The sequence below is a fragment of the Pteropus vampyrus genome, unplaced genomic scaffold (genome assembly GCF_000151845.1).
Source record: "Pteropus vampyrus isolate Shadow unplaced genomic scaffold, Pvam_2.0 Scaffold58, whole genome shotgun sequence".
Taxonomy (NCBI): Eukaryota; Metazoa; Chordata; class Mammalia; order Chiroptera; family Pteropodidae; genus Pteropus; species Pteropus vampyrus.
Window position 1 is genome coordinate 9,420,953 of NW_011888839.1, and position 12,339 is coordinate 9,433,291.

At 34.6% G+C, this 12,339-nt stretch overlaps 1 protein-coding gene and 1 pseudogene across 1 annotated transcript in view; one reads left to right on the top strand and one right to left on the bottom strand.

The window, feature by feature from the left end:
• FUT9 (fucosyltransferase 9) overlaps nucleotides 1–12,339 on the bottom strand; it is a 164,882-nt gene that overhangs the window by 49,330 nt on the left and 103,213 nt on the right. The gene's annotated exons all lie outside the window — the stretch shown is intronic.
• LOC111740163 lies at nucleotides 9,731–9,848 on the top strand (annotated as a pseudogene).

The following is a 12,339-nucleotide window of genomic DNA, read 5'->3' on the forward strand; positions in this document are numbered from 1 at the left end:
TGCTTCATCTAATCTACTATTGATTCCCTCTAATGTATTCTTCATTTCAGTTATTGTATTCTTCATTTTGGACTGGTTCTTTTTAATATTTTCTATCTTCATTTTTATGTTTCCTATCTCTTTGTCGAAGTTCTCACTATGATCACTGAGCATCCTTATAGCCAGTATTTTGAACTCTGCATCTGATAGATTGTTTGTCTCCATTTCATTTAGTTTCTTTTCTGGAGATTTGTTCTGTTCTTTCATTTGGGATATGCGTCTTTGTCTCCTTGTTTTGGCTGCCTCTCTTTGTTCGTTTCTATATATTAGGTAGAGCTGCTGTCTCTCATTCTTCATAGAGTGGCCTTATGTAGTAAGTGTGCTGTGTGGCCCACTGGTGCAGTCTCCCTGGTCACCTTAGCCAGGTGCTCCAGTTGTGTTCCTTGTGTGTGCCTCCTGTTGTAGTTGAGCCTTGATTACTGTTGACACATCAGTGGGAGAGATTGACCCTCATGCTCAATTGATTGTGAGGACTGGCGTGACTACATTGGAGGAGCTATTGTGCAGGTACTGAAGCTACAGAGCAGGATTTACTTTAGCAGGGCTATGGTGCCTGCTGAGTCTACCCTTTAGATGTGTCATCTGTGGAGATGGTTGGGTGTTGCTCTGGCATGGTCTGAATCTGGCCACTGGGTGTATTGATTCTCGGTCCTCTTGCAGGCCAAGTTCAGCAGCTTCTTGTGCCATGCCTAGGGCCACTTGGTATGAGCTATAAAGTGATCTGCAGATGGTTGTCACTTGTTCTGGGCTTGGAGGTGCCTGGGAGAGGCTAAGCTGTGAACTGAAGCTGGCTGCTGCTAGTGTTAGGCTTAGGGCTGCTTAGCAAGAGGTTTGGGGCATGCTGAGGCCAGACGCTGCTTGTTTGGGGTTCGTGAACCTTTGAGAGATTTTAGTTAAGTCTGCAGCATCAGCCGTGACTGGCCATTTGTATGGAAAAGCCACTGTAAGTGGCTTAGGTGGGCACACAAGTTGGGTGGGGCAGGGTCTCAGGTAATCACCAGGGCCAGGGGAAGAGTGTTAGCTAGCTTCATGGAGGCTGAGATATGGTACCCATCTATGGGTACGGGCTGGGTAGAGAGAGGGTTCAACAAAGGAACAATGGCTTCTACTAGCACCTCTGTCTGGGAAGTGCTGGTAGAAGCACTTCCTGAGTCCTTGCCCTAAAGCCAGATAATTCAGTTCCTTTCCTATGTCCCTGGTGCCTTTTGAGCTGCTGCCCTACTGCTGGAGCTCAGAGTGAGTGAGTTTGTCAGTGAGTAAGACTGTGTGTGGGCCCTTTAAGAGGAACACATGGTACTCCAGCTGCCCTCCATCTCACTGAGCCACAAACTCATCTGGTTTTCACAGCCAGAAGTTTGGGAACTTCTCTTCCCAGCACTGGAGCCCTGGTCTGGGAATTCTGGTGTGGGGCTGGGACCTCTTGCTCTTCAGGGGGCACCTTCACAGCTGAGATATCACTCCAAACTTTAACTACCACATGTAAATATGAGACCAGCCTGTTCTGTATCTCCACTCCTCCTAGCAGTCTTGAGATGGCTTCTTTTGTATGTCTTTAGTTATAAAACTTCTGATCAGCTAGACTTCAGGCTAATCTCAAGGATCGTTGTTCTGTAGTTTAGCTGTAATTTTGATGTGATCATGGGAGGTGACAAGCACAGAGTTTATCTACTCTGCCATCTTGACTGGAAGCCCCTCTGTGAGGTCTTTTTTTTTAATCACTCAAATTAAAATGCATCCCCACACTTTATATTTTACTACATATTTTCTTCCCTGGAATTTATTATTATCCAACATACTATATGTTATACATATTTTTTAAATTGTCCATTTCAACTAGATTTTTCGTTGGTAAGGAGTTTTATCTACTGTGGCCCTATTACTTGAAACACCATCTGCCACACAATAGGAGCTCAGTAAATATCTGTTTAACGGATAAACAAATAATAAGGCAAAAGGATATGTTCACTAACAGCTATGACACAATGAAAAAATTATAACAGTATAAACAGAGAATAGATACATTTCTTAAATTATGGGATTCTACAGATCTGTGTTTTGGGATTGCTTTTACCAAGTGAAATTCTTTCAATCTCTGTTGTGTTTTATGTAAATGAGCTTATGTGGTTAATAAAATACTTTCTCTTTCCCATACATCCTGGTGATAGAGGGCTATTATCTCTTTAGCTACTTTTTTCATTTTAAAGAGAAGTTAGAAATATATCTGAGAGTGATTATGAAAACATACTTTCGATTGTAATAAATAATTTCACTCTACAAACATATGTAATGTTTGATAATAGATCTCAAATATGAAATTAGTTTTTTCTTTTTTCTTCTAATCAACCTCCACCTATTGGAGTCTAAATAGCTGAAATAACAGAGATCCATTGTGTTTTTAATCAAATTAGCAAGCAGATTTCCTCCTTTATTGCCCTTCCATAAAAATCTATTTAACATAAAACAAAGATGCAATATTTGATTATGTATAGACTTAAATGCTTCCAATTCTAACCAGTTATTGGAGGGTACATCTAATGATATCTTCACTTCTAATTCAGCAATCTGGTTTTCCAGTTATTTCAATTGGGGATATTACTCTTTTCTCCTGTCAGCAGAAAAGATATAATAGCCCTGCATAGCATTGATCAAGCAATTTTCCTAAATGAATAACTGGTGTTCTTTACAGGCAACACTGGAAGCTGCAAACAAATACCGTCATTCATTTTACTCACTGAAAAAAAAAAGTCACTGAGGAAGAAAGAGAATTTAGAAACTAACTTTCCTCAAAAGTAAGATGATGTAATAAGTAGGTTCCCATTATTCAGTGTGTGTGTGTGTGTGTGCGCGCGCGCGCACGCACTTGTGTAGCTGAAGGCCCCATGCTGTGAAAACATATCCAGGAGAAAGTACTGAAGGAGAGAGAGGTAAATGATAGACTCAATTTGGCAAGGAAGAGCACACAGTTCATTGTTATCTGGAAAGCCTCACCTCTTCGCTCCCTAAGTGGGGGCTTTTGGAGGAGGGTGCACAACCGAAGTGAGCTATCTAAGTGGCAAAAAGCAAAGCAGACAGGGATGTGGTGATGTGGGGAAGGGAACTCTGCTTAAACTATTTCAATGGTGTCCTTTCATTATCTTCTGTCATATGAACCCTTCCTAGCCCCTAACAGGGCAGTGTTATGGTTCCATTCTTTGAACAAAGTTATCTTCTTTGTTTAAAAAGACACAAGACTTAGCCATCCTATCTAAAATTTTAATCCACCCACCAGGTTTCTATCTCTATAGTTTTAAAATAATCTTGCTGAACAAATACTGGTGGTACAATAGCCCTGCGCTCAGCACTGACATATACTAAGGTTATGGTATGCCTGAGGGTTAGAAATTGAAGCATGGAAAAGGAGTATACTAAAAAGCAAGAAAAAAGAAAATAAGAAAGAGAGAGAGTGAAGAAGGAGAGAAAAGGAAAAGAAAGGAAGAAAGAAGGAAGAAAATGACTTATCTGCTTTTAAGAAAAATTATCACTTTATCTAACCATTAGTTTCTATCATATTAGGACCCTTATCATCCTCAAACTCTAGTCATACTAAAATGTTTACTTTTCCAAACACACTGAAACAGTTCCTGTTTCGTTGCCTCTGCTTGTTTTCCTCTGTCTGGAATGCCACATTCTAGGAAACATCTAAACCTCCAGATTTTTTCTGACCATTCTGTGCTTGATGCCTACAACACCCCCTCTCCACTCTATCTTAATAATTGAAATACATTTATTACCTTTGGCAAGTATTAGTTTGCATGCTTACTTCCCTTCCTTAGGCAAAAAGGCACACCAGGCAAGAAACTGTATCTTTAAGTTCTTGTTTTTCCAGTACCTAGTACAGTGCCTGGCATGTAATATACACGCAATGAATGCTTATTGAATTAATGTCTGTGAAGAAATCCTCAACTTCTCTAAATTTTTCTCCTATCTTATCAGTGAAATAATAGCATAGGTAGCATTTGTAAGGGTTTCTGTGCTCCCTGGCACTGATTTGAGCAATTATACTCAGTGTGTCATTTCTTTCTCGTAACAAACTTACCAGATAAATGGCACTGAGCACCTGCATTTTCCAGGTATGGAACTCAGGTTTAGGGAAATTAAGTAATTTGTCCAAGGTTATGCAACTACAAAAAAGGCAGAAAATTAGATCGGAGGCAATATAGTAGGTAAGAACACCTTCTTTAGAGTTAAATGGTCTTGGCATCATTTCTACCTGTGATGTTGACAAGTTATGCCATTTATGGAAAGACCCTAAATTTTATTAAGATTCAATTTCTCTCTCTCTCTGAAAAGTAGGCAAAATATCTGCTTTGTCAATATCACAGGGCTTTTATGAATGCCATATAATCTAATCTAGTGGAACATTTTTATATCATACTTTGCTATGATTTTAGGTTTATTATCATAAAAACTTGATAATCCTATATATTCTCCCTTATAGTTATGCTCTGTCTTGGGCAAAAATAAAATTAGAAAGAAAATAATAATAATGAGAAACCCATGTTAGCAAAATATACGGTGATAGAGAATACTTATATGTAAATACCACTCCCTGCCCATAGTATGTATATTTTAATGAGATTTTTGAGGATGCATAAACAAAATAATGTATCATAGCCCTTCTGGTCGCTATTCCTTTCAGTAAAATTTTCTGAATTACCTGCAATATTTATCCCATAGTAGACCCAGATACAGAGAAAATGAACTACTTAAGGATAGAGTGGGCACATAAAATATAAAGAGTAAGAAAAAAAACAGCCTTGGTCTAGGATCAGATTTATGTAGTTACGCTATGTTAATTAATGATGAATCTTTAAGTAGCTGCTAATCCAAGTCTGTCTTGATTCTGATCATTTTCCTCCTTGTAGCTTTTCTGGGTTGGTCTTTTGTCCACTTTTGGCAAAATGCTTTTTCTCTCAAAGTAAGGCTTTAAATCAGACATGGATATAGCCCAACCCTTTTCTGGTGATTGCCCTTACTGATAACTTGATTGTGTCTCATTTTTTTCCCCAAGATAATTTGAATACCACTATAAGCACAGATAAATCTTGCCTTTAGTATCACTTGTTAAAAGAAGCAGTTTTGCAGATGAATTTGGGAACTAGAAACTTGCCTTAAAACTAGAAAATTTTAATGGGATTGATTTTCTTTGCCATCTTCCTACAACCTGTTTCATCTCTGAAATTACTACTTTTTAAAAGGATTTTACAGCGTAGACAAGTTTATGAACAGATTACCCATGTGTACATGTGGTTGGCTTTACCCCCAATAGTGCCACTGAATGCAATCAATAACTGGTTGATGAATTTTTCTGAAAGGCTGACCTCTGCTTTAATAGTGTCTATTTATTATTGCGACACTTTTTCTCTGAAATTTTACCGGAACACTTCAAACTAACTCTAGTATTCCTGAAAGAGAAATTTCTACTTTAAAAGACAACACACATTACACAATGAATAGACTTTCTCGATTAGAATTCACTTGTAGACTCTTAAGAATGTCTGTATGTTACAGACAAATGATATGAAGCAGACAGGAAGTGAAAGGATGCCTTATTAATGAAGCCAACTCAGTCCTGACTCCTGCTGCCACAACTTCTCTAGTGCTCATAGACTTTATACCAATATTTTAGTCTGTTAATTGTGTCCTCAACCTTGCTGCTAACTATCTGTGCTAATAGTTCTGTTCTTTTAAAAGCATAATTATTTATTTAAATTAGTTTAAGTGTACAGTACATTGGTTAGACAGCTATATAGTTTTACTCTTTTTTTTCCCATTAGGAAGTGCCATTTCAAATTTCACTTTCCTTGTAAAATTAAAGTATTAAAAAAAAAGACATATAGGTGTTTGGGTTCTGCTACCCAGGAATATTCCTCCATATATCTTTCTTTGGAAGCTATTATCTTTTTAATGTCAGCATTCAGGTCTATTTTTATAACCCATAAAGGAAAAAATATATAAGTACGTAAAAGAGTAAAGAAAAAAAAATTAAGTGAGACTCCACCTTTGCTAAGATTATTCTGCCTCTTTAATCTAAGGACCTTAAGTAAGTCTTCCCTTCTCTACAAAGTCATCCCCCACCCCCCACATATAGTAATACATGGTTCTGTATATATTAGAAAACTATTGCTGCCCTATTTTTTAATCAAGAGAAAGTAGGACTAATCAAAACTGATAAGGTCAGTAGCTTCTCACTGAAAGAGAGAGTAAGAATGGTGACCTACGTAGAATATTCTTCAACAGAAGAAAAAACTGAGAGAACAGTCCAGCTGTTCAACAGATGAGTGAGCAGTTTTGAGTACACATGGACACATTTTCCTTCTTTTATCTTTCCCCAGATGCTCTATAGGTCTCCTTCGATTATAGCTTCATGTATCTCCTTATATTGGAGAATGGAATTAGAATCTCTTTACATTTTGAATAGAACTGGTATTGATTGGATGCTGGAGAATTAAAAGGAATCTAGGATTAATTTTTGTTAAGGAATATAATTGCCAAAAAACATGTCCCCTAACAAATTATCTGTTTGACAACTACCTTGGAATACTGTAAGATTGCTATGCTCTCTCAAGTGAAAACATATGTGAAAGGAAAAATTTAGGACACGAGAAAGAGGAAAATATAACTACTAAGTCTTTGAGGAAAGGAGTCATGTCTCATTGGTTTCCATTCCTACAGTACCTCACAGTATGCTTTGAATTAATAAATTCTTCATAAATATTTGCTGATCAATCTAGCAGTATTATGAATCTAAATTTTGGCTTGATACATATGGAAAACAAGTAAAGGTAAAAGTCAAAAATTTATAAACTGTGTCTTAAGTTTCCATGTGCCCATACCCCATTCTATATTTTCAGTACATAGTCTATATGCTGCAAAAATCAAGTCTTATTTATGTCATATTAAAAGTTTATATTCATAAGTCACATTAAAAATCATATTAAGTTGATAATTTGTAAAATGTGGGAATAGCATTTCATTTGAGTACCATTAAAATTATTTCTCTTCTCTTATTGCTTTAAAACCCCAAAATATCCTCAAGCTTCTACACACATGATTTGCTACACTTGATTCTTTATTATTATTATTTTTTTGGAATAAAATTTGCTCTCTTCTCAATGTAAAAAGCCCTGGGATAACATACAAGGGCTATGAAGAAGATATTCCTAAACATGACATCAATCTTTCAGCATCTGCAGACTTCTTAATGAATACTTAGTATGCAAAAGATTTGCCAATTTTAGATACACTAAAATGCTTATCACAATTGGAATATAAAGATAAAATATAATAAAACACAATATGATTATTTCATAAGCAGGATGATGCTGTTTATATCTGACTCTAGGATAAATAGGTTCTTATGCATTTGGTTTCTTAGTAAAATTAAATCTAAACTTTTGATTATGTCTATTAAGATTTATAGCAAGCATACTGAGGCTCTGTTACATAGCTGTGAATACCGAGATCTAACTTCTAGTGTTTCATCAGATATTAAGTCAATATATCATGATCAAAGCTAAAAGGTTAAAGGATTCAACTCACTCAACTATTAGGAAGTCAAGGGTAAATGACTGTCTAATTTACTCTTCGGTGACATTTGAGTCTAAAATGATTTCTTCATGATCTCATGAATCATATGGATGTGATTTTTAAGTATGCCTGATGATATCCCATCAATATATTTCTAAGGCAACTGGGAGATATAGAAAATCATCAAATATTATAAAAAGTCGATCTATAAGTGATCCAGTCTTTTGCATGATTTTCTTTTGGTCTTGTTAGGGGATCCTATTATCTTTATTTCAGAAAAGTCATTTTTCTGGCAATATGTAATTGTTTCTGGCTGTGCTAGATATTGAATATATCATTGAGATATCCTGCTTGAGATACTGACTTGAAGTCACAGACATGGCAGTATTGGTCTTGGGAAGAAATGTTTGTTTCCTCCTCTTCACTTCAAAAGTAACTTTCCTTTCAATAACCAGTATACTCTAGAATAGAAAAGCAGAGTTTTACATTTATACTTAATGTCCACAATCTTATTATATTCCCAATGCTCATTATTATTTTCTTGATGTTGAACCATGGTCAGGATTAATTAAACTGGCGGCCAACTGACCTCAGGCCTAAAGCTAGTTTAAATATTGGCACTAAGGTGCAACCTCTGACATTTGCTTATTAACAACTTTTCCTGGGGCACAATAACTGGTGCTTATTCACTTCTAATCTCAGCAAAATATTGTCTAAGGCTGCAATATTTTTCAAAAGAATAATAAGCAGTAACTAAAGAAATATCTCTTCTTTACTAGTATAAATTTTCAGTAAACAAAATGTCCCTCATGTATATGAACCATACATACGCTAACACTTGATTATTCTATACACGCCAGAGCTTCATGTAACTGTAGAGAAAACTATCAGTCAGAATACAAAGACCATAATAGTTTCTCTTTGACAATGTCTGCCATTCATGTTATGTGGCATTTAGTAAAGTCATTTGCTAAAATAATTTTGCCAATAATTTGTTCTGTTTTCTTTCCACACAATATATTCATTCTTAACTTGTAATTGGTTTCATAAACTCCTCAGCAATTGTGTAATTTGTCTTTTTTTGATAATGCCATGAAATTTGAATGTGTCACATACCTAATTGACAAGTTTCCATAAAAGACAATGTACTGAGGGCTAGGCGCAAATGAACTGCAGTTCTATAAAATGGAATTTATATTATTCAACAAAATTAATTTAAATTTTCTGGAAACAATAAGTACTAATGAAAAATTAAGATGTACATACTATGGTATAGAGGTAGTATAGTGTGATGGTTACATACAAGAGTTTTGGAACCCATTTGTACTGGTTATAATTCTAGCTTTCTGTGGACTTTTGCCAAATTTTCAATTGTATTAATTCTCAATTGCCTATTTGTTTAAATGGAGTTAATGCTGGTACATGTATCACAATATTATAATTATAATAATTATATGAAATAACATAGTACATTTATTGTACGGTATATATAAAATGCTTTTAACACTGTGATTATCACATAGTTGGAATTCAATAATTAAAGCTACATTTGGGAACTGGAGGAAAACTATTTCGAGAAAGACACATAGAGTGTTGTATAAGGATAGAAGCATTGTTTGAAAATTTTAAATATTACATATAAGGTAAATGTTCTTAAATTTAAATAAGTAATTGGTCAAAAAATTATGGTCCAAACAAAGAATAGAATACTACATAGTTTTGAAACAACACTATTGACTTATACATGTTGATATGGAAAACATCCAAGATGTAATAAGAAGACAAAATAAATTTATAAAACTCTGGTATGATCCTACTTAAAAAATTATTAGCATTATATATGCACAGAAAATGTACACCAAAATATTAACAGGGTTCTTTTTATATTTTGGTATTTATTGCATTTTTATAATGAATATATGTTAATTTTATAATCAGAAAAATTTGTATTTTAAAAGTGCATTATTTTATGTGTTCTTAACTTTGTTTTTCACATTTGACTCTCTAAAACTCATGTGTCTAATTTTTTTACCTAGATCATTTCATATTTTGAGGGCTTCTATGAAAAAGGATGTACTTAAACATACCTGTCTGAAATCATTTTTAAAATCACTCCTGTTTAGTCTATGGCCATACCACTCTGAATGTGCCCGATCCTGTCTGATTTCAGAAACTAAGCAGGGTCGGCCTGGTTAGTACTTGGATGGGAGACCACCTAGGAATACCAGTTGCTGTAAGCTTAAAAAAAAAAAAAAAAAATCACTCCTGTTTAGTCAAACTATGAAGATTCTAGAGTAAAAATTAAGCAAAGTAAAACTATCGCTATCTAACATTGGACCACAGAAACTCACAAATAAATAATATCTCTTAGGAGATCAAAAAGCAAGATTTATTTTTTACTTGAGAGACTACTAATTTTGCAGATATTTTTAACAGGTTATAAACTATGCAAACATATAAAACCAAGTAAAACAAAACAAAACAATTTTAGGTCAGTCTCTAAATTAGTACTTTGTAATCCTCCCTGTAAAGCTGTAAAACTAATAGGCTAATAGTTAACAGTTGTTCAAAATGCGTTACCATGAGGTACTGAATCCAATATATGGACTCCATAACTTAATTCTATTAACTACCTGAGGAGACAAAGGGTAGTTTTATCTTCATTTCATAGGGGAAGATGTATAGCCTAGAGTGGTTAAATAACTTCGTCCAGGGTTCCTCAACCAGCAAGTGGTACAGCTGATGTCTGAATCCCACTAGTCTGCTTTCACCATTTATTAACTGAATTTTAAGGGATATTTATATATTTTAAAAATTGACTATTCACTCAAGTATTTGCAATGATTCCATTACTGTTTTCTGTTTTTTGAGTTTTAGTTCATTCTGTACATCTTTCTAACGGCTTTTACATTTATTTAAACAAAGCTCTACAGAATTGAAGCAAGTATTTAAAGTAAAAGTTTGATTTCTGGATACGAGAAAGTTTCTTAAGAGTTCTAGCTCTCTATTAGATTTTTTTGGATAATGGCATTTAAAGTTTTTAACTATGATCTATAGTAAGAAATACATTTTATATCGTTACTCAGCAAATATATATACACACAGACACACACGTAACATACACAGTTGATCTATAAATATGTAGGAATATTAATAAAAAATACTCTGAACCAAACAGAATGATATGCTTTTTTGCATTTTTGCCTAGCATTTTTAGATTAAGAGTCTGCAAATAGATCATTATTCATGGTGTTTATGCTTCATAAAGTTTTTTAAGAGAGCTTATAAGATCTGATACATGCTTCTTACAGCTTAGGAGACTCTATTAAAGTATCTCAGAACATATTATAAAGTATTCCTCAAATAAAAGTGAATGTGTCTAAATCACCAAAAGCAGAACATAACAAAATAGTTGAGTAAGTGTAAATGGCTAACAAAATGTGTCTAGCAGAATGCTGACAAGCTCCCAAACTGTTATCCCTCCCCTTTCACTACTAGTCCAGGGACAATTGTCAGTATTTTTGTGAAGATATTAAAATATACTCCTATATAATATATTTTCTATAGTCTAATTCATCCTCCTCTATTATCTGAACCATGGTTCTGCTGAGGATTGTGCACCTACACAAGCCAGAGAGGGACACATTCTATTTGAGGCAAAACTAACATTTTGCTCATTTTCAGAAGCAACTTACAAATGCTTGTTAGGAAAAGAACAGCAGATATGTAAATTCTTGCAATCTTTGTTTTGTGCTTAGTTTCTCTGAATGATTTTTAATATTAAGACAAAAAAGTTTAATGAAGATGGACAAAATTCTCATTCCAAATACGTTATGACTTATCCATGTAGGAAAAATATGATTACATTAAAAAAAGGACAAATATTCGTTCCCATGTCAAGTGATACAAATGTTAGGGTGGAATACCACAATATATCAGAGGGAATTTAAGGATTTTGTAGGGAGGCAGGATGGCAATATAATTAGTTGATAAATTAATTATATTTGCAAAATTAATAATTTGGAAAATTAGTAGTCTCTCAAGAAGCACCCTTCGCCTCTGCTCCATTTCATGTTGAGACTTAGGCAAATCTCTAACTTCTCAAGGCTTGTTCAGATGAGAAATGGAGACTAAGAAATCTTCGTAGGACTGTGATGATAGTCAAAAATAATTCTTGTAATTTACTGACATGTTTTAGGCAATTAGTAAATTTTAAGTCATATTTCTTTCCCTAATTCCTATCCATAATATTAGAGAAATGGTTTACCTGTTTGGGAAGAGGAGAGAAATTTTCAGTGTGATAGGGTGCAGGAGAAAGACGACCTCTTTGGTTTTTGTAATATCTGCAAAGTGATAGGAAACCACTTTTCAATCTTGATTTCTTTTTGGGGATTTGTGGGAGTGACTCCCAGAGGCCTCAGGGAATGAAAGTATGGAAGCTGGGTTTCCCCCTAAGACATCCTGAGGTTATTAAACAACCATATGCCTCTGAAGGTTGAGAAGTAGTAGAATGGGAAATAAGTTGTTTTGATAGAGCATTCTCCTCAGAGATGGAAATTAAAGTAAATTTAAAGTAAATGCCTGATTCCTTCTTTTAATTAAAAAATTATGATTAAGCTCGACAATGATGTGGAACAAAGGTGTGTGTGTCGGGGTATGACATCATTATACTTGTAGTGTGTATAATTTTACTGGTTAGTGCTAGCAGCCATAAAAGCAGCTGAAACTCAA